General features: G+C 37.8%; 2 long non-coding RNA genes across 2 annotated transcripts; both read right to left on the reverse strand.

The window, feature by feature from the left end:
• Positions 1–1,057: 1,057 nt before the first annotated feature.
• On the reverse strand, positions 1,058–5,530 carry LOC138105961 (uncharacterized). The gene is made up of 3 exons (XR_011148830.1): positions 5,447–5,530; positions 2,615–2,669; positions 1,058–1,369 (listed from the first exon to the last, which is right to left on the reverse strand). It is a non-coding gene; the product is annotated as an uncharacterized lncRNA (long non-coding RNA).
• A 3,315-nt stretch (positions 5,531–8,845) lies between these two features.
• LOC138105962 (uncharacterized) lies at positions 8,846–15,483 on the reverse strand. The gene is made up of 3 exons (XR_011148831.1): positions 15,260–15,483; positions 15,073–15,156; positions 8,846–13,029 (listed from the first exon to the last, which is right to left on the reverse strand). It is a non-coding gene; the product is annotated as an uncharacterized lncRNA (long non-coding RNA).
• Positions 15,484–23,898: the final 8,415 nt, after the last annotated feature.

Raw genomic sequence — 23,898 nt, forward strand, 5'->3', positions numbered from 1 at the left:
TATTAATAAATAAAGGGCTTAGCTTCCTTCTATTATTTATTTTAAAGATATTCTGTCGTGCCTTTGTCTTTGGACAGAAGCCCAGGTTTTCTGGGGCTAATCAGGGTAAGACAGGTGTTGATACAGCCTCATGCTACATGCTTCAGAGCTTTTCCTGTTTCTCTCCCTCTTAGCAGGCCTGTCTATATTCTTTTATAATCACTGAAGTTCAGGATGGAGGTCTGTGCAATTTGGTAAAATGAGTTTTACTTTTTTATTTGCATTGGTAGTAGATGCCTTCTTTACTTATGCCTCAGAATAACACCAGCAAAAAAAAAAAATAGTTAGCAGTACCAGACAAAACTGTTACATGCTCACTAACTATGAAGAATGCAGCCTAGTAGCATGAATGTAAACTCAAATATACGGTCCAATCACATACTAACATGGGAACCTCTGACCAGGTTCCTCTTAAGAAGGAATACAATTTTGCAGGGCTGCAAAGTCAGTGCTCTGCTCCAAAGCAGCACACTGAGTGCCTGACATCCCTGTGGGGTCAGAGCACAGATGTCAGTCCTCTCCCACTTGGTAGAACCTTCATTTACATTCTCTAGAAGATACTGGGTTCATGTGTGAGAATACAGCATTACCATGAGGGACATTACCACAGTCTTCTAATTCAACATCATTCCAATAAGATCTTGATCCACACATTTTATCCCAGTTTGGTTTTATGGTATACTATGCATATTAAAGGTTATTATTCATTGAGGAATTTTCTTTTCATGTTCTGTGGCAAGTTGGTGAATATTCAAAGAAAGAAATTAATGCCAGGCTGATCACACTTAAAATTCCTCCTATGTTATCAGTCCTTGTATTAATCTTCCTTTAATCATAGATATAACTAATGTGTTGTAATATAGAATGGATTATATTATATTTTTATGCATATACAATTATATATAATTGGCTATTATAAGTGAGATATATAAAACTCAGTCCAGAAAAGAAATAAACAAAAATTATTTTATTGCTACCAGTCTCCAGCTTTTGACTTTCTGAGCAAATAGCCCTTCTCTAGAAGGTCTTTTAAAATAAATCTGCAAGAATAATGAGGAATAGAACAGGTTACAGAGAGGCTTAATTTTTATTTTATTTTGGTTATTATCCAAATAAACACTCTTGGAGTTCAGCCCAGCTGGAGCTCTGCAGCAGGATTTATAAAACTCTGACAATGCTGACTTCAACCAGGGTTTCTGCTTCTCATTTTTGCAGAGCTTGGGAGCTGATCTTCAGTTTGAACTGCAAATCCTGGAACCTTCAGCCCTCAGTTCAGCACCTCTGCGTGACAGGGCTGGTGTGTTCAGCTGAGCCTCCTGTCAGACAGACCCTGAGAGGTTTTGTAAGAAATATTTTGCAGTCAATGTACTGCCATTTACTTACAAATAGCCATTTCATCCTAAATGTATACTATTGCTTTTACTCAGAAAAGATGGAATAAAATTAAAGCATATTAAAACCTTCTGTGACTTCCTTCAAGCAGAAGTAAAATGACCTTTCTTAAGATACAGTTACCCAATACCACTTTACATTTGAATTAAGGCATCCATGCAAAGTTTTAATGCTCTCTAGCAAGTGTGTGACGGTTAATTTCTTTTACATCTCCTGAATGTCCTGTGCCTTTTTGATGTTAGTTGCTTGTTCCCCCTTTACAAACCTCTTAAAAATTTTCATTATTTACCAAGTTACTTAAATATGTAGTTAATTTAAAGCACATAAATACATCCATTGACACTTCACTTGCCCTTTGAGTTAAACATATACTTTCTGAATTGTAGCCTAAAAGTGAGTCTGTTCACTCACAAAGGGTGTTTTGGGGATGACACAGTTCTGCAAGGTGCTGATCACTCTGCTCTTCTAATGATCAAATGACCAATAGTGAATTCTCAAAATTTCTTACAAGTTCTCAGCACCTTGCAGGAACAAATCTACCCTCTATCAGTCAGAAAAATCAAGGTCTGATTTACCTGTGTCTACCTGCCTTCACAGTTTAAGTAATTTTGTGCTCACAAATTACTGACCTGAATTTATGTGCCTAAAGTGATTGTGAGCACAAATATTAGCTCTTATCTAATCACCCAAAGAGTATTTGCACCTGTTATGAATTATGCATGCAGAAATTCAAACTCAATTATTTGTATATGCAAAGTTGAATACACAAAAAGCCCATTTCTTAAAATCTAGGACAAGATGTTAAACCCACTATATTTTTTACACCAAGTACCAGCTTGTCAGAATATTGAATATTTTATGTCTGGGTAAGTGCATATGCATAAAAGTAGCAAAATATGGATTAATACAAGATTGTTCATATAAGAACAGGATAATGTTTCTTGCCTGAATTCTGAACATTTTGAATGCATTTAGTAAACTTACTCAAAGAAGACAACAAACTGTCATTACCATAAATTTCTGTATTTGTTTATGTAAATTACTGTTTAAAAATAGGACTTTTGAAATGTCAGTTTAATCAAAGTATAAGGAAAAGAGTCAGAAATATTTTAAAAAGTAAAATGATGAAAAGAAATAGAAAAAATCCCTGAATTATGATAACAAATATTTCTGAAAGAAATACCATTGGCTGAGATGAGCTGAGATCTTCTGTCTTGTTTCCATTGGTCTGCCTGCTACTGCAAATGAACAGTCATAACTGTATGAAACTAGGAAATATTTTTTCCATCATTTCTTTGGTAAGGATGACTGCTATTGAGGTAAGTCAGAAAAATGCCTACTAGCAGGTAAGACAAGGGAAAAGAATCAACTAGAAGCTCATTTTCTGACAGGTGGCAAGGAGGGATCAAGAGGGAAAAAGAATAGAGCAAGCAGAGGAGGTGGAGAGACTTACCAGATATCCTACACAGCCCATCCGAAAGAAAGTAATTCTAAGAACCAAAAAAACTAAGCAAACAGGGATTCCACATTTCTCGAGCGGCATAGTTTAATCTTTGATGTTGTCTTTGCATTCTGTTCAGCTCCCTAAGTTTACAGCAAGAGCCTGCTAGTGTAAATGATGTGATGGGATTTTAGTAGTGAGAATGAATCTGGCCATTCAGTCTGTGGTAAAGACTAAGTGAAAAACAGTCTCAAGATAACAACTACCTTCTTTATATTCAGTATGGTAATAGCATTTTGACTTTAGACATGAGAGGCATAGCTGAACAAACATGACCCAGATTCACACTTGCCTGTGCTATGAATTTTGTTTTCCTTGTTGCACAGTGAGCAATCTAAGCTGTTTTAAAAGACCTACTTACAGTGACTCAAAAATATAGTTGAAAATACTCCAATACCATTTTCTTTCATTATTTGCAGACAAATTACCACCAGAAAAAGTAGTAATTATTTTAAATTTTGAACCAGCATAGCCTTTGAAACTAAAATATGAAAAAGGATTTATTTTCTTCATATCCTCCCAAATAGTTGTCTGTTTACTGTAAGGACATCTAAGAACTTCAAGTCTAAACAGGAGAGGAAGAATTTAGTCTGTGCTATTTTAAGTTCAGAGAAATCTTTACGCAAAGCAAAACATCCTAGTAATCACCACAGATGAAACAGAAGTGCTTCAAAGAAGTAAATTTGCAATTTTGAGTCTCTTTTTCATTTAAGAAAATGTCCTGAAAGTCCTTGAATTTTGACAGTCTTGCATCAGCTAGCTGCCTGCAGCATTCCCCTGCGGCTGCTCTTCAGATACTCCCAGGTTGGGATCTATAGTAACACTGCTTCATATCACAAGTGCAAACAGCTTTTCTTGCATATTTATCTCGTTGCTATCTTGGAAACTGTATGCACAGCACAATAGCTTTTCAAATACTGATGGTATATTCAGTTGTTATCTCCCTTTCAGCTCTCCCTCAAAATGCAGTACAAACAATTTCAGCCTTTGCTTAATAGGCTACCTACCTGCTTCTAACTTTTCATCGCACATATTCAAAGTTAAAATAACAGTTAAATTAAAAATAACTGAACAATAAATAAATTCTTAAGTCATCTAAAAGATACTGGCCAAGTTTTCAAAAGCAAGTGGCAAAATATTTCTGAATACATTATTATGACTTAATGCAGATTTACCAGAACAGAATCAATTGGAAATTCATGTCCCAAATCACTTAGCTGGTGTATCATGTTTCTACAGATTGCATGATTATGCAGCCTTTTCCTCCACATCCACTTGGAGATAGTGTGTAATACACGATCCAGTAAGACACAATTCTTTCTTTCCATGTCAATCAAGAGTTCAGTTAAGACCCTCAAATGTATATATCTACTGTAATTTGAGATAGTATAATAGCCTCCTGTCACTGCTGGTGTTTAGTTGCTGCTCTTAAAGAGCATAGGCATGGGTGTGAGTCCCAAAAATACCGTGTCTACCACCTCTATAGAGAAGGGAACATCTCAGGATAGCTTAAATGGCATGCGCTGCCTATGTTTGGACACCTGAATCAAGCTTAATCTCCCTTTATAATCAATGAGTATCTGGTCAATACAATGAAGAGTATGGAAAACTATTCACTTCATCCTACAGTAGATGTGCTTTTATTGTTCAGCTGATTATCTCTACACACTCCATTGATTATATCAAATATAATGCTAATTTAGACAGTGGTTTACTTGAAGATAACTGACAATGAAGTACAGAATTTGAGATTTCTGTTTCTTAAGATAACCCCCAATGCCTCAATTTCCATAAGCAAGGACATGCACTCTTGCTGTGAGGTGGAGTTCTATGTCCTCATGTATAAACTATGCAGGTATCTAAAATGGGATTCATGCCCGTTGAAAAGGATAATCTACAAATCCACGCATAATTTCGTGCCAAGATTTTACCAATCCATTTAATTTTAACATGCACTTCTAGGTTTGTTTTTCTGCTTACTCCAGACTGCCACAGCCTTGGACAGATTTCACCGCTAAGCTTGATTTATTAAATATTAAAATAAATATATAAAGTTTTGAGGGACTGGTCTCCCTGCTGCAAGAGGATAGTTCTTATTATTGGGCAGCAGATTATTAAACCTATGCTTTCACAAATCGTACTGTATCAAGCCACTCTCTTGGAAAGGAAAGAACTATAAATTAGAACCTTCCTAAAATGTGTAGGCCATTTCCCTGATCATTATCTTAAATGAGATGAATCTCTCTCCACGAGTAGCTGTTCTTATGGAAGCAGCCTAGATGACCGGATAACTAAAGTTTTAGTTATCTGAGGCTGAGTGACTGGTGTGTTGCCCTGTCTGGCAGTCAATGGGGCTACTCCCACTGTTGCTCCACCACAAGCAGGACAAGGAAGAACAAGAGTGAGGAAACCCATGGGGCAATATAAAAGCAGGGAAATCATGCAGCAATTACTGTCACAAGCAAAGCAGACTCAACTCTGGGGAATTTAATTCAATTTAAAGCATTTACTTACAGATTTGGGTGTTGGAAACAAAGAAGACAAACATTTAAGCACTTGAAGACATCTTTCCTCCACCGTTCCCCAGCTCACCTTCACTGCAGGCCTTCCCTCACCTGGTTATCGTTGCAGATTATGTGCTTCCTCTTTGGTGAGGTGACACGTGGGGTGGGGGGTTGGCATCAGGGTATAGAAGTGTCTTCTGCTGTTCCTCATTCCTTGCTTTGCTTCTGCTCCTTCCTTAATGCTTGTTTCCTCCTCTCTGGTGTGAGTTCTCAATGATTTACAGCTCCTCTGTAGGAATGGGTAGCTCCACCATGAAGAACCTCATATGCTCTCATGTCACTGATCCTTTTCTCTCAGTGTTTTACCACTCTTTCTTAAATATGTTGATCCAGATGCACCTCCCATAGGCTGAGGGGTTCATCTGTGCCCTGGCACAGATGGCACCATCTGAAACTGGCTGTGTCTGCCATAGAGCAGCTCTTGTCTCCTCACAAAGGCTGCCCAGCAACCTCTGCTACCTGCACCCTGCCCTTTATACACAGTGAAGAAACATGTGTCCCCTCTAAAGCAACTTATCATCAGCCTGCAGAGGTGAATCTGCAGTAAGTCACCCTTCAGATGGTAAAAGGGTCAGCATCATGTTTGTCCCCTGGTGTCTTTGATGCTCTGAGGTGGTGTGTGTTGCCAGTCTGCCATCATCCACTTGGTGAGCAGCCACTTCAGACCATGGGCTTAATTGCTGGCAGCAAAAAGTGTCTGGTAAATCTCAAGACAAACACAGTGTGAGCTACTAACACAACAGATACCAGCATTTTTTTTCCTAGTGTTCAACTTCTCCTCTGGCCTTGTTTATGTATCTGTCATCAATTTTAAAACAAATACCTTATTTAGCAAGATTCCCCTGAAGTGGCTGCAGAGCTTTTACTGAGAAGCCCTGAATGAGAGCTCCTGGTGTGCCACCTTGTCTACTGTGGTGGCAATAATCTCAAAAGATTTCAACAAACTAGTCATCTATGATCTTGATCCTTTCCTGAAACACACTGACAACCTACACTCAGAATGTTTTTTTTCTCATCAGTCTTTTCCACTTTGATCTCAGAGTTTTAAAAATTTTCCAAGTTGATGTTAAACTGCACTCTTTATAATTCCTTTATGTCTGTCTTTGCATGTCTTCTAGCCAGTTTAGCACCAGTAAATTAATATGGAACTATTACTATCTTCTACATATTGGCCACGCTCAAATGCTTCCCTTAGTGCTCCTTTACCTTAGGCCCTGGGTTTTTGGTCCTCATCTGCAGGTAGGCATATACTCTGGAGCTACAGAGCTGCACTGACCGCAAGCAGGTACCAGGAAAATTATAAACAAGTCCAACAGCTACTTAGAGATGTGAATATTAGGTAAATGCAGAAAGGAAAGTTACAGTATTTAACTTCCTCCAATGCTAGCTGCATTCATTAAAGGGGTGACAAGGAGGTTTCCCACACACCCCTGCTACTGTCGAAGAGTTAATATAGCATAACAGCACTGTGGATGCTTTCTTATGTTTCTCTGATTGCTTGGCAGAAATACAGGAGAGGCACTTGGCAATCATCAGCAATCTATGAAATTTCTGCCATTAGAAATTCCATATTCCATATCTGCCATTCCATACGGATCCATCTTCCAACTTTCTCTGCAATTTGCTGACATTTGCCACACGAACAAAATAAATGTTATCCAATGGTTTGAATACCTTGAGAAAGTTTAAAATTCAAAAGCATACAAATACCATTTTAGATTTTTCTGAGGAAAAAAATTAGAGTAAACTTCCACCAGTAGAAGGCTGGCAGATATAAGGGAACTGGAAACATGATTCCAAATATAATGTCAAAAATTGAGATACAACATTTAAAACTAAAGGCTTTAATTTTAAGGATAATACTTCAGCAACTCTAAGGTGGGTTTTCTGTTTATTTATTTGTTTTGTGGGAATACACATTAAATTAATGAAATTTATACAAAATTGGGGAAAAAATTCTTAAAATTAAAGGAAAATACAGCATCTTTCAAGCTATAAAACAGTGCAAAACCAGCATTATCCAGTAGTAACTCTTTATTCATTTGATTCTTTGAATTGTAAAAGTTATTAGGTTGCTTACTTACTATGCCTGTGTAACTACAGTTTAAATTTATAAGGTTACTTTGCTTAACCATTCATATACTAAAAGGTATAGGTATTTTCCATTCTCATGCACGTATGTAATTGTGATTATTCAGTTTATCAAGCAAGAAGTGAATCAACAGTGTCACTAGGTTTACTTAGGCTGACATATTCTTCCATTGTTACTTTCAAAGTCCAATGGTTTCTGAGCTAAGAGGGCAAGAACTTAGACATTCTGGGCAGTGAAGCAAAAATTGCTTTTTGTTATTAAAGCCACACCATCCTGAAAAATAATGATTTGCTTTTGATGGATTTCTTCCTTCATAAAGGTGTTCACATGCATCAAGCTACCTTTAATTTGGGTGGTTTAGGATTTTTGCAGAAGCAGAGCAAATATATACTGCAGTTAACAAAGTGTAGAGCATTGATATGTTTACTGATTCTCCACTAGAGTTTATACAAAGGGAAGGAATTGTCAATTTCACTTTGATAATAACTAAACTTGTTATACTTTTCCTTTCTCTGTAGTGGCATCATAACTGCATCATTTATTCTGCAATTTCAAAGTTGTGACTTCTATTTTGCAGCCTTCACTGTTAGGACTTCAGTACAGCTGTAAGTATTTTCTGAATTTGAGCAATAATACTCTTTTCTGTTCAAAAAATGGTATTGCAATTCTCCCTCAGAACTGTTAAAATATTTATAAAATGATAGAAAACCATCCATCAAAAACCTTAATCTTGCTGTTCACTTGCTTTCAGAATATTAATGTCAGCCATCACTTCTCATACTTGTTCAGGAACCTAGATCCAGAGCAAGAGAGAAAAAACAGATTATATATTTTGGTAACAATATTTACTACTTCTTTTTTGTAACTGCAGACATGGAATTTATTTGTGCAAATATCACAGAAGCATAGAAATTAGAGATGCAGAACAGCTCTGTCCCATTGCCACTTTTTGATCTTCACGGTATGTTTTGATCAGGTTAATAACTTGCTGTGTCACCAGTTCTTCATGGCCCCAGCCTTGACAAGGAGTTCAGAATTCCAGCAGCCAGCAAGACAGAAACAAGCCTGTAAGAGTGTGTGTGAGTGGGACACCCAAATTGTCTGAGTGGACAATTCCAAAACTGATCTTGGTAAATAGGAATACAACCATAAGTCCAATCAAACAGCAACTCGGGAATTAAGAGACCTGGGCGGGGGGGGGAGTAATCTAAGCAGATATACAAGTGAAAAACAATGATAGGTAAAGACAGGGGCAGGGCAAGAGTGGCGCTGGTGTCACTCTTTCAAACGTGGCCCCGTGACACAAGGGGCTCTGCCTGTGCCCCCAGCCACAGCCACCATCTCACTCACAGACACCAAGGGGGCACTTGGTGACTTGCACCCTAGGGGTTTAGGGTTATTTCCCCTCTAAGATTCTGGGGGCAGCCAGCACACTCACATCTCCCTGAGAAGGGGGCACAAGCAGGATGTCCCACAGGCTTGGAGGGCCTGCATCACCCATAGCTTCTGAAGAAGTGCATGTGAATGTATTACTGTGTTGGGGATAAAAAGAGGGATTAAGATTTATCAGGAATATAGAAGGTATTTAGAAAGCACTTTGATGCATATTAACATTTACAATATTGTGGTTTGTGTGTCCTATTGCTAATATTGATCCTGAATATACAGTTTGCTGATTCTCAATTAATTACACCTCATTAATAAATCCATAAAACCACTTGAATCCTGATAAACTACATGACCTGAACGGGTTTTCCATCATGCAGGGACTTGATTTACTAATGAACGTCTAAACTGCGATTAAGCAGCTTGGAAACATGAAAGCTTATCTAGCTGCACCCACCACTTTTCTTGCCAGTCTGACAGCTCCTATCTGATTTTAATTGAATCACATGAAGTGAAAAGTATTCTGCTGCTCTCAGCTGAGCAGTCTGGGATAGGTTAGAGGGCTGAAAAGACCACATTTTTTCAGCTGTTTTTTGGGGGAGTGGTTTTGGGGTTTTTGTTTGTTTGTTGCTTGTTTTTGGTCTTTTGTTTTGTTTTTGTTTTTTTTTTCTGTTGTTTGCTTGCTTGCATTTCAGTGCACATTTATTTATTTTTAATTGTGTAGAGCTTTTAGGTTTCTTTTGTTTCTCTTTTTGTTTTTTACAGTCACAGTGGGTCCTTCAGAAGAACCTCTTAGCTCATGCTCTCTTCTTTGCCTCTGCATTGTACTCTTCTCTCATTGATTTCCTGATTGTGAAGGAATCATGCCTATTGAAATGATGCTTGTTACAGAGACATAGTCTTCTACGAGTTAAGGATGTTTTGCCTTTCAGTTTGTGGCCTATCACAGAATAAAAATACCTCTGATTGGTTTCATCGTGTGTCCCGCATATCTGATCACACTGATTGTCTTGAAAGTTCAAGCATGTTAATCACCCTTGGCTGTTTCCACTCAAGACTCAGAAGTAACTGAAAATAACAGTGAAATCACTCCACAGTATTTTGAGGTCTACAAAAACTGGTGCATACCTTAACTTGACAAGTCTTTTTAAAGCCAGAGGCAGATCATGATCAACAATCATAATTTACGGTATGATTCTATGCCAGACCAAAAGTTGTTCAGTGAATTGTAAAAGAGATGTAAGAAAATACTTCTCTTTTCTAAGAACTTTAGGTGAGTCTTTTGATAAATTCCTTAAATAAAATGTGAGGTTGAGGTTTCTACTGACTGAAAATACATTTAATAGGCTAAATAACTTGCAAACCTCCATAACTGAACACATTTAATTTGCACTAAATGTGTAGTTGGAATATCTGTCCTCTACCTACAGCACTACCAAACTGATCAGAAAATATAATCTGGAAGGTCAGGCCTGAAATTTAAATACCAGATCTGGTATTTAAAATTACCTCATTCTTTCTGCACAGTTTTCAAGCTTATTAGTTGTAGATTTTGAAAAAGTATGTTTACTGGTATAATGTCCTATGAACATTATCCTGTAACTAATATCTTTTCTCACTCTTCAGTTTCTACTCCTGTCTTTCCTCCGTTATTTATTTTTGGAAAAAATATTCTAACTTTCATGTTAAAGAAATAAGTAACATCTTTCTGTATGTCTAATATTTTCGATCATCTTAAATGTAATTCTTATCACAGAATCACAGAATAATTAGGGTTGGAAGGGACCTCTGGAGATCATCTACTCCAACCCTCTGCCAAGGCAGGGTCACCTAGAGCAGATTATGCAGGAATGTGTCTGGGTGGTTTCTTATTCCTGTCTTGATGTTTATATACCACAATTTCTGTCAACCCACATAGACAGGTTGAAGTGCATATTATGTGGTATTTTTCAGAATGATTTATTTCATAATTTTCAGTGCACTGACTATTTGGGATAAAAAAATTTCTTTTGAAATTATTAAATTGAAGTTACAGAAGAAGTTACTGCCTCAGAGATAGTTAATATTCTATCCTTATTTTGAATGGCAAACTGCCCAATAGTGGTGGACTGATACACAATTTAATTATTATATTGGAATAACTTTCATCTATTCATTTTTATAGTGATTACATTAAAATACATCAAAGAGTACAAAAACTATAGGCAATTTTCCAGATCAGGGTATCAGGTATTTAACTCTTTGGTGTATGAATCCAGATAGCTATCCAAGGAGGATTGAGGCCATCTGATACAAGTGCCTGAGGGAACTGACGAGGATTCCTTCCTTAGGATAGACTACTTCTGGGGGAATTTTTTGAGCCTTAGGATTGTTCGGACAGAAATTCCAGGCGAGTGTCTAAAAGGTCGGTATCAGGTGCTTCAACACCACAAAAAATTAGATCATTACTTGAGACTTCTGGTATAATAATTGGAATGTATTGTACTAAACATGATTATTTTCTTTCTTAATGTTGACTCTTAATACAAAGAGACACTTATTACTATTGTACTCTATTCTCTACTCTTAGCTGTGCATGTTATTCTCATTTTTATTAATCCCATTAATCTCAGATAGTATCTCATAGCAATTAATTACATATGCTAATTATGTGTTCTGTAAATTAGCTCTCCAGGTTTAAAATTGCTTCATAAGTAAATTGATTAGACTACCTTAAAAAAAAAGAATAGTTGCGCTTTTTATTTGTAGATATACATTTTTCTTATCTCTGAGTGCTCCTAATCGTTAAAATACCTCTTTACACTAAAGTTGCTCTATATGTCTGATCCTTCAGGATCGGATCTAGAACCCACTGCAAGAAATAATACTCCTGGGAAGTTTGATATTCTACTGTTTTTTTAACACAAGACCAACCATACTTATGAATTTTCAGGTGTACTTTCTAACCAGAAGATCAGACTACATATTTTTAAGTTCTTATCAAGTGTTCTTCCACTGGTATTGAAATACCACAGAGATTGGATGGCAATTCTGAAGACCATCTAGTCCAGCATACTGCTCAAAGCAGGGTTAGCTAAAGCAGCTTGTTTTGTACCATGTTCAGCTGGTTTCAAACATCTGCATGAATCGAGAACAGGACAGCTTCTATGGGCAACCTGTGCAAATATTGAAACAACCTCATAGGAGAAAGAAAACTCTTATATTTTAATGGAATTTCCTGTATTTCAGTTTGTACCCATTGCCTCTTGTCCTGTCAATGGACAAAAGGAAAAGAACCTGAATCCATTCTTTTCATATCCTCCCTTCAAGTTTCATATATATTGGTAAGATCCCTACTGATCCTTTTTTCCAGGCTAAGCATTCCCACATACCTCAACCTATCCTCTTAGGTGAGATATTCGAAGCCATTAATAATCTTGGTGGCACTTTCTAGACTCCCTCCAGTATTTTGTACTTGAGATTCCAGAACTGGACACAGTGCTCCAGATGTGCCTCACCAGGGCTGAGCAGAGGAGAAGGACCTGCTGGCAGTGTTCTGGTTAATAAAAGCAGAGATGTTGATGACCACCTTTTCTGACAGGGCTCATTGCTGACTTATGTTCAACTTGGTGTCATTCAGGACCCACAGCCGCTTTCCAGCTGGATGGCTCCCAGCATATACTGGTGCATGGTGTTGCTCCTGTCCAGTTGCAGAACTTTGTACTTCACTTTGTTCAGCTTCCTTTGAGTTCGGTCAGCCTTCTATCCCAGCTTGGCCCAGGCTGGTAACGCAATATGTAGATCATTCGAACTCACAGTTTTGCTTTCTTTCTTGCCGATATGCATCCAACACCACCTGGCAGATCTCTCCTTAGATCTTTCCAAGGTACCAGTTAGCATAAGAAAATGTTACCTCTGATGATGAGATCAGGCTGAGAAAGACGGGGCTGTTCAGCCTGGAGATGAGAAGGTTGCATAGAGATCTCATTACAACCTTCCAGTATATGAAGGTGACCGAAACTGAAGCTGGAGAGGGACTCCTCATCAGGAACTGTAGTGATAGGACAAGGAACAAACTGAAAAAAGGGAAATTAAGATTAAGTATTAGAAAGAAATTCTTTACTGTGAGGCTGGTGAGACACTGAAATAGGTTGCTCAAACAGCTTGTTGATCCCCAAATGCTGATGTTCATTCTACCCATATTGCTTAACTTCAATGTGAAAAATATTTTTACAATCACCCTGTAAGCCATTGTTTCTAACAATATACATGAAATCTGCTATTGATCATCTGGAATGTTGGTATTGAACATACTTGAAGTGATCTCTAACCCTACTAGGTTCTCAGAGAATAAAGTAGTAATATTGTTATTTCCTATCTGAAGCTCTCTTTCATCATCTGACGGTTTACTGTAGAGTTAGTGGCATGATCTTGAAAGTGCTCAGTGTAGGCTTAGATCTGTTCTCTGTTAATTCAGTGGGAGTTTTATTACTGACTTCAATGTAAGCACAATAAAGCCTGCATGCAGCCTCCTTTTGAATATCCCACCTAATAGCAATTACTATTTATATTCGTTCTTATTTTATTTTTGGTTTATATGCCTCTTTATTCTGTGATTCACTAATGCCTTTTCATGTTCTCTTGTGCTGTGGGTTTAAGAGTTTTCCCACTTTTATTAAACTACTTGTTCTTTTCATTTGAACTTAAGGTGAACATTTAATTTAGCCACTCTTTAGATTACTGCAACATCATTCATTTTGGCATATTTTGAAAGACATTCATGAGCAAGGGAAGTTGAAATGCAGACCTTTCATGAATTGTTTTAAGAAAACTAGGAAGTTTAAAATTTTTATTACCAGCTTATTTAATTTTCAAAAAATAGCCTTCTTAGAAGTATTTTGTAAATGGGTCATATATTTTTGTACACATGCATCATTGTAACTAAGTCACTAGACTGTTTAAACCAGAATTCTTTCAGAGTAATAAAGAAACATATCTCTTCTAAATATACCTACAAAAGCCTAAAACTGAATTTGCTGCTTCCAACACCACTAATGTTCTGAAAAATTCCCATTTTAAAACACATTTAAATTTCAAAAGTCTTAGCTACTACAATATTTTTATTGTTATGGGGCTACAGGCACAATATTAGTTTAAACAATTTGGCAGCTATATGACTGAGGCATTTTGACCAAATATGTAACAGCCAGAGTGTGTGTCGTCACTGAGTTTTTCTAACTTTCTCCAATATCCCTTTCAGTTGTCTCTTGGCTTCCATATGTAACACTGAAGTATTTTCACCAAGTTTTCTCCTCTATGCATTTGAATTTTTGAGTTTCCTTTACATTAAAAAGTAGTAATTGACACTGCTATACCACCTGCGACATTTCTCTGGTATTGTTTATAGGTAAAATCTCACTTGCAATGATAAATAAATAACATCAAAAGCTTTCTCAGCTAGACAAGGAACATGGATAAATCCTCTCCTGTTTTTTTAACTCATCTCTGGAGAACCAGAAAAAAAGATTTTTAGAGCTTGCCAGAAGGGCCTACTAGAAAAGCAAGACTCAAACAGAATTTATACTAATATGTTTCAAGGTAAAAGGAATTCCTTGTCAAGTCCTGGTAACAGGCAAGGAAGATGGAAGATTGTGTGGTTAATATTAATGGAAAAAATTCAAATAACCTTGGTCCTGAATAAGGAAAGAAAATGTGTTTGAATCCTCCATTGATTAGCTGCATATAACCTTTATTACTTTATTGTGGGTTTTATTTTAACTCATTCAGATTTTTCCACTCTTAAATAACCCTTAGTTTTACTCATTGCTCAACTATTTTTGCTGTTTCAAATACACAGAAGTGTTCCACAAAAATGTTTTTGTTATATAGCTAAGTATGCTGATTGTGTCTGTAAGCCATTCTACCAAGGCTCCCATAAAGGTCACAGAAACTCGTGCGTGGGCAGCTGGACTCCTCAGCAGAAAGGTCATACTGCCACTAGGAAAAGAGAAATGTTAGGATCAGCCTAGAAGCCACTCCCGTTAAAAGAAGGTAGAACTATCAGACAACAGCAGAATGTCTAATTTTCAGATTGTAACAACTCATGCAAAACACAGTACCTTTTTCTTTCTTCCCAGCTATTGCAAGGAGCACTCCATCTTATAGAGACACTAGTTTTGGTCAGTGGTCAGGAAATGAAGTTACTTTTATAGCAAAGGAACAGCATAAATATAAAAAAGGACAATTAGATACATTTTAAGTCAATTTGCCTCTCAACCGACTAACACACTACTGTGATTTCCCTACCTGAGAGAACAGCTTCTCCCTTTCACCAGGTCCTGTCCCAGATCAGAGAAAAGCTGAGGAGGCAGCCTATGGTAATCCAAGTTAAGAGTCACTTCCCCCTCCCCAGCTGTTAAAAATGGGCTCAGGATTGAGCTTTAAAACAAATTTATTAATAAAAACAAAAGACAATAAGAGACCACTTGCAACTATATGCCTCACACAAAACAAACCACAGCAGCACAGGGAATTTGACCCAGGACAGAACAGATCCCTAGGGCAACAGCTTTTATACCCCTAGTCTCTGCCTCCCAGCCGCCCCTTTCCCCGCCCAACTGGAGCATCATGATTGGCTCACTGATGTCTTGAGTCCATTTATTGGCTCGTTGTCCTTTGGCTGTTGTCTGGGGTCTTCCAGCTGGTCCAGGGAATAGCCAATAAGAGTCCTTCATTTCCACCCTTATACAGATAAGGGTTGAGGCCCTCCCTTTTAGGATTACCTCATAGGGGTTCTGGAACATTCCCCTGTTCTCCACTTTGTACCACCATTTTTATAATGATTTTATCAACAATAAAAGGAATGAACACATTGACTAATAAATTTTAACTTTGATAAGCTACAACAATTAAATCTGATCAATGTTCAACCTATCAACTGCAGCAACATCCAACAGACTAATTAGCAACCCTCTTTATTCCCTAATTACCAATGTTATTTCATCAACCAATCAACAACTTTGTGAAAGCCAATTTTCTTAACTCTAATCGTAACACCAGCCACAGCTACTGGCATTTTGCATTTAACAATTTCTCATTATTTGCAAAATGGATGAAAAATAAGATCCTTGAGAAAGATGTGTCACAGTTTAAATAGTTGGAGTGGGCAAAAAATCATGTTCGCATGAGCCAGTGGCTCCAAAGAAATGTTAAGAGAACATCTTGTGAGATTTTAGATCCAGTTTCCAGTACAGGTCCCTGATTAGTTCACCTCATACCTGCATTGCCAGCAGTTCTGGAGAAGATAGAAACACACAAGAATGGAGGAGAAAGTTGGGGGAGAGCATGCTGAGTTCAAGGCATATGAATTGAGGTCACTGTAACTGTTGTGAAATAATGTCTGGAAGAATGTACTGATGAGGAAACGAAATAGAATTTGTCTTACAGATTTCAGGCTTAGCAGAGTCCTCCAAAACTTATGACTCAGTAGAGAGGGGCTGAGACACTGGTCCAGGTTAAATCCCAGTTCTGTTCCTTCATCCATCAGCCAATCGTCCAACTTCTCCAACAGTGACAGGAAAGGCTCTCAAGCTCTCTTTTATCTGCATTTCTACCGATTTGTTCGCTTTTTTATAGAGTGTAAAGTAGGTAAAAATGAATTATAAAATGTTCCCACTTCTGTGTGCAACATCATAAATACAGAGGTCAGTTTAGGGACCTCTCAGATTTAGAGATTAAACCATTTCCCTGGCATTGTGATCTTCATGATGCCTCAAGTCAGAGAGAGTTAATGAAGAACTACGTGTAATTACCTTATGTAATTCTGTATCAAATTGGTTGTGCTCAGAAAATCCCAGCCTTGTTTTGTATTGACTGAGGTGAAAAAGTATTTTATTCTGCATATTGGGCTTTGAGGGACTGTTGATATAGACATTTGTATGGAGAATTATAAGGTAGAATTGGGTTGTGAGCTGTAAAACCTGCCTGCAGAGGCACATGGCAGCACAAAGAAGCACATGGCAGCACAGAGAGGTTTGTCTCCACTGGACCCTGTGGGGAGGAGGTGTCACACGGCAGACCCCTACAGAGAGGAGCCTGCTGGGAGCTGACAGCCGAGTGAACAGCGAGTGACCACCCCATAGAAGGACATTGAGAAAGGGTGTTGCTGATAGGTCACGCCATATAAGGAAATACTGTGCCTTAGAAAAGTGTATAAAAGCAGCTCATTCTTTTGAATAAACGATTCAGATTCCCTGCTGGTCTGGGTCCATGATTCAATTGCCAACACATTTGAATTAAATTGAGTAAGAAAAATGTGAGAAGTATGAGAAGTTAGCACTAGGAGACTCGAGTTCTATTTCTTTGTTGTCTGTTTGTTCCTTTTCATAGTCTAACTGTACATTTTAGGAATTCTTGATTATGGTTTCTCAAATGAAGGTAATGTTTACCTTTTGTTTCTTTGTTACATATAACAGGAAAGTTTTTAGGACAGTATGGATTACGCAGATTCCCTAGATAGGCAGACACAAAAAAAAAAAAGCAGAAAACCACCCAAGAAGGTACTTTTCTTAAGTGTTTGAATTAACATGTTTCTATCTACCTGCTTCCTGTAAAAGATAAAGCTATCAAAGCTTCAGTTTATCTATATGTAACTTTCTTCTGATGTCACTCTCAGGCAATGGAAAACACAGAATCACAGAATGACAGAATGGGTCAGGTTGGAAGGGACCACAATGGGTCATCTGGTCCAACCTCTCTGCTCAAGCAGGGTCATCCCAGAGCAGATGGCATAGGATGGCATCCAGAAGGTTCTTGAATATCTCCAGTGAAAGAGACTCCACAACCTCTCTGGGCAATCTGTTCCAGTATGTGGTCACCCACACAGTAAAGATGTTCTTTCTCATATTCAGGTAGAATTTCCTGTGTTCCAGTTTCTGTCATTGGCTCCTGCCCTATTGCTGACACTTCTCAGAGAAGACTCACTCCATCCTCTTGACACCCTCCCTTCAGATACTGATACACATTGATGAGGTCCCCTCTCAGTCGTCTTTCCTCACAGCTGAATAGGCCAAGTTCCCTCAGCCTTTCCTCATAAGAGATATGCCTCAGTCCCCTCATCATCTTTGTATCCCTCCAGTGGACCCGCTTCAGGAGCTCCATGTCTCTCTTGTACTGAGGAGCCCAGAACTGGACACAGCACTCCAGCCAAGGCCTCACCAGAGCTGAATAAAGGGGCAGGAACACCTCCCTCAACCTGCTGGAAAAGCTCTTCTTAATGCACCCCAAGACACCAATGGTCTTCTTGGCCACAATGACACACTGCTGACTCATGGACAGTTTGTCCACCAGGAGCTCCAGATCCTTCTCCACAGAGTTTTACCATCAGGTTAGCCTCCAGCCTGTACTGGTGCATGGGGTTATTCTTCCCCATGTGCAGGACCTGCACTTGCATTTGTTAAATTTCAGTTGTTCTTCTCTGCCCATCTCTCCAACCTGTCAAGGTCCTTCTGAAGGGCCACATGGCCCCTTGTAGTATTGGCCGCTCCTACCAGCTTTCCTTTCCAAAAATCCAATGTGTTCAGCTAATAGCTTTTTCATCAAAACTTTCTTCTACCTTCAGTGTTAACTCATGGTTAAAATTCAAATTTAAATATCCTTTATTTATTTGTCTCAGTGTGCCCTGCCTTTGTGATAATCCATTTTTGATAGCATTCTTTAATATCTATTCCATTTTCATCAACCCATCTTAAATCATTTTTCATAGCAGTCTCATTTAATTTAAGGAGTGTACTTCAGAAGGACTCCTATCTAGTGAGAGCAGAGGGTAGTGGAATGTGATGGGACTGGTAACAGAGCCTATCTATTAATTGTTATGTTATTCTTGTTTTATTTTATACTGACAGTTTTCTGAACATATTGATTGCTTGACTGGCAAATTCTGAACTAAGATTTTTGTTTTCAGATACCAGGGTTACACTTCTCAGATACATTGATGAGTTTAGAATCTTATTATTCTTATCTCCCCTTTGGCAGTGTCAAGAAGCAAAACAGTTCTAGCCCTTGCTGGTATAACTGTTGGGCAAACATCTATGAGCTCAGAAGTAGAAGCTGTTTATAGGTTCAGGATGATGCCATATAGCCTACTCTGATACCTGAACCTGAAAGTTTGCTCTCTCTGTTCACTGCATATCTTCACCAGTATTAACCATTCTTTGTTGTATGATGAGAATACATCAACAATTGAATCATATTTTTTTCTGATAATAAAACAGGTCTGAGAATTGTCTCTTTTAGCTGCTTGCTCATACAATTGTACTTGAGACAGGCAGATATAACTTTATATTCCTTTTCAGCTCTCTTTTTAGTAAGCATAACTATGTGGACTCCTTCTACTGTGTATTGAGAAAGCGGAAACAAAATTTTTTCTAAAATACAAAAACAGTTATCTTGATTCAATGAGAAGTTTCATCCAGGTAAGTGTTAGAGTGGCCAGTAGCCCGTATTCAAGCAATGATCCATAACGTAAAGCCAGTAGTAGATGTTTCTCTGAAAGAAGTAGATTTTGTTCCAAGTGTATTCTTTATCTTTTATGTCAAAGCGACCTTTCTTAATACTGAAATAAATGTTACAAATTATTAAGTAATTTATCAACAATTTTTTTTTCTATTTCTACTTTTTATTCCAATGAATTGGAACAACTTCCTTTTGTTTTATTAAGATGTATTTGTAGGAAGTTTTTATTACAAAAATATTTCAGACATTTGACCAAGAAATAAAAGCCATGAATCCTAGTCCATAAAGTATAATGTATGTGATATGGATTCAGTAGACTCTGGTTTGCATGTGTTGTGATTACATCCATACACCTCCTCCATTTAAGTCATCAAAACATTGAGAAATTAAGGACTTGGGTACATCATCTTTGTCTGTGATGTTTCAAGTTATGATAACTGCTGAATGCAGAATAAATATAAAGATAAAAACTAATTGAAAAAAATTAACACCTGGAAACATCACCCTCAGGGAAAAAGAGAACAAAAACAAAAATTAAAATTAAAAACAGCACAAGGCTTAAATTCGCTAAAGAAACCTTTTTTTTTCTCTGTCTGTAAAAGCATTTTATGAAACATTGATTCCAAGATGTCAAATAAGTTTATCACTTATTTGCTTGTCTTGACATGTTTTGGTGTTGGCCACTGTAAAGTAAAAAATCATGTCATGTAATTCTCCCGTGAAAATTTACATGGAAACAACATTTATCAAACACAAGAATCACAATCTAAAGAATGTTTTATCGATGCAAGCTAAAACCTTTCTAAACCTACTTTTGACTATTGTGTGTGTAGCAGGAAGATAAGCTACTCAGATATTGATGTTTGGCAGCATTTTAAGTTTTTGTCATAAAATTTTTTTCTGAGGCTGTTTTCTCTATCTCTTAACATGTTGCACCTCTTTCTGTGCATTTCTATGGTTGTCTATTCTTTATGCTGACTGAAAGATGTCTTTCTCACTGGATCTGGACATGACTGTAGGTCAAAACTCCCTGTTGCCTAGTATATGGCATTATTTGGCATGAAAAAGTGCAGCAGAAATTTATCTTCAGTCTTGACTGCTCTCATGATGCCTACTTCAGAATGAATTTATTTTATCTAGGGGTCTTTTTTGTTATTATATCTTGGTGTATTCTGCTGGAAAATTAAAGGAAAGGGAGCCTCATTAAAAATGAAAGGAAAATACTTCATCATGAAGGGGTGAAAACGAGTGCAGTAAAAAAAATTACATGAGCACGAGACAACTTTAGTAGAAAGATGGCAGAATCTGTGTTCAGAAGGGCATGTGTTCAGGTCTTTCAATCATTTAAGAGTACTTCTCTGCTTCCCTTACTTTTGAAGACAGCAGGATTTTTGAAACAGACAACCCAGAAAAATTATGTAAGATAAACCTAAAGAAAGCAAGTGTTTCCATGATACTCTATTTCTGTCTCTACCAATGTTCCTACTCTCTGGATATGCACACCACACAGGTAAAATATGCAATGAAATTAGGATGACTACTATTTGGATGCAGAAAATACAAAACATTAAACAGATGAAGAAACAAAGCTAATCACTGAGAATGTGGAATGATCATATGAAATGCATGTGCATAAATGTCATCCTGGATATATTAAGCTAATATTTATACAGTGTAATAAAGAAAAAATATATGTATTGGTGCATTATGAGCTCAGAATATGAATCTGCCACGCTCCCTCCCTAAATGTCTTCTTCCTTACTTGTGTCAACACCAGAACACAAGACATTCGCTTGTTTTGTTGGTGGATTAATTTCCTCCTTGCTCATGATGAGCTTCACAAAGGAGTCAAATAAACCACTCAGGTTACATATAGAAAAGATTTAGGACCACATAATTAGAGTTGAACCTATAAGGACAGGTAGACAACTAATTATGACAGTAGTCTCAGCTTAAATTATTGTGAAACTCAGACTACACAGGCTTGGGAAATCAAGAGTGAGTAAGGAAGGTTACACTGAATGCTCAGAGCAGTACTTACATCCCAGTTATTTGCATTTATGTTAGTACATCTAAGTTGATGACATGAATAAGTGCATATGCACTGTTTCTGGACACAGGATCTGACCTGTAATTGATGCAAAGTACCACACCCATGTTGCCTTCAATAAATGCATGTTACATAAGGTCAGCAGCAGCCTTCCTCTCTGTGATTAGCACAGGGAGTCTGACTTGGTAGATTGAAATATGGAGTGAACCACACAATGAAAAAGAGTAGGTTAGGACTGACTCAAATAAAACCAAGAATTAATTAGATGACTAAAAGAAAGGTTTACTAAAAAACAGCAAGTCAGCTTTCTGGCTAAAGCATCTGTGATTCTGGATTATGATAGGAAAATCAAGTGTTTATAGCTGCAGCATCCTAAATTTACTAGAGTTTTAATTAGAAGAATCCTTTGGTCTCTTAGGATTAAATCAGGATTTTAAAACCTTGAAGACTTGGGAAACTGAAACTTTTCTTTGTTTTTTTTGAATATCTGGGAAATAAATTTACTGATGCTGACCTAAACTTGAGCCTGACAATTTATAATATAGACATGGCTGTTTTGCATGTTCTTTCCTGTTTCTAAAAATAGTAATGGCGAAATACAAACCACTAAACTCTAACTAGTTTTTTGCTGCTTTGAAAATGCACCAATGTTTGGTGTGTTCAGTAGCCTCTTTATTTTTCAAGCAGTTTATCAAGCAGTCTTTCACTGTTTGTACAATTTACAGTCAACAGCCAATATAAATTAAATCTTAAAAATAAGCAGAACTCTCTCATGTTCACTGGTTGTGGCTAAACTGTTGACATGGCACTGATTGTGTCCTTCTCTACTCTAGATAACGCGTCAAATTCTTTTTACTTTGGGCCATAACGAATTAGATGATAAAAAGTATCAGTGAGTCTGTTGTCAAAGAAAACCAGGATTAGTGAGAACACTGACAAACTCAGGACAGTTTTGTCGCGGACCACGCGGCTTGTTGGTGTTGGAGCACGAGGTGCCGTGACCTTCCTAAAAGCATCTCCAAGGCGAAGCCACTCGGCAGGACCACCACCCACTCACAGATGTGTACACGCACACACACACAGATAGCTCCAGAAAATGGGCTGATGACAAAGAGCCAGGAAGGATCTCCGTATAATGTTCCACGGACAGGGTTTATTGCAGCCACGCTCATGAAGGGTTCCAGGGATGAAGACAAAGAACAGTGGAGGGTCCAGGTTTAAGTACGGGAGCAGATCGAGCATCAGAGGCCAATGATCTGAGGGCATGGGGGCGGTACAAAGGCGGGACTGGGGAATGGGAGCCAATGGGGAAACTCTGAGGGAGTGGTGATGGGGCAAGGGCCAATGGGGGAACAGGGAGTGGAGAACTTTTTAGGGCATGGGACATAAAGTAACAAAGGGCGGGGAGGCCAACGGGCCAACCAGGGAAGCAGAACTGGGGTACATTAACATAGCAGGACAAAGCATCCTGGGGAAAGCCTCTTTTGTTCACCCTAACCTGGGGAGGAATCTTTGGTACTAGGGACTATCTCACCAGTGGACTCTCCTTGTCCCTTGTTCCATAGGCTCACTGGCCACCACACAGTTTGTCTTCTGAAGCAGCTCTTCCCTGGGTTTGTAACACCTAGAGCTTCTTCAAGATATAGAACTTTGTTCCAAAACAAAATATGTTCAGGGCTGCATGTAGCAAGAGCTAAATGATGTAGGGAAAGAGGGCGCCACACAGGGAGGAAATATATTGAGTCAGCTTTTGGCATCTACCTGGCAAGGGGCAGGATGGGGGTTGGGAGGGGGGAAGGGAAGAGGGAAAGGGATTGGGCAGCATCACAGGCAACCTGAGAAGGTTGCATGACTGCTCAGTGGTAGCAGAAAAAGTTTTGTAAAGCTTGATTCTAAAAACTGACACCATGATTTTAGAGCTCATATTCTCATGTCTTTTTTTTTTTTTTTTTAATCAGAAACATGTATTTCACATAACAGATTGCATTTCAAAATAACTCTCAAGGGAATACAGAACTGATGAGAATTCATTATTTAGCAGACTGACAAGCAGCAAGTTATTTTTAAAATGACTAGCATAAGGACAGGTGAATGAATCCCATATAAACTAATTTATATGAATGATTTAAAAAGAGATTAGATTAAATGTTAATCATCCACTGTGTTAGTGAATCATTTCATAGTTTCTGGTTTTATTCACTAAGAAATAGGTACAGTGAATTGAAAAGTAACATTTCACATTTTTCCATGAGAGATGTATATCTAGATGCCCATACCTTTCCTCTCCTTATGGTGTAGATTTTTAAAAATCTAAAACCCTATAAAAAGATTACTATAAATAAAAGAATAAAACAAAAAAGGAACACTTATCTAATAAGATATG

Source organism: Aphelocoma coerulescens, chromosome 2 (genome assembly GCF_041296385.1).
Source record: "Aphelocoma coerulescens isolate FSJ_1873_10779 chromosome 2, UR_Acoe_1.0, whole genome shotgun sequence".
Lineage (NCBI taxonomy): Eukaryota > Metazoa > Chordata > Aves > Passeriformes > Corvidae > Aphelocoma > Aphelocoma coerulescens.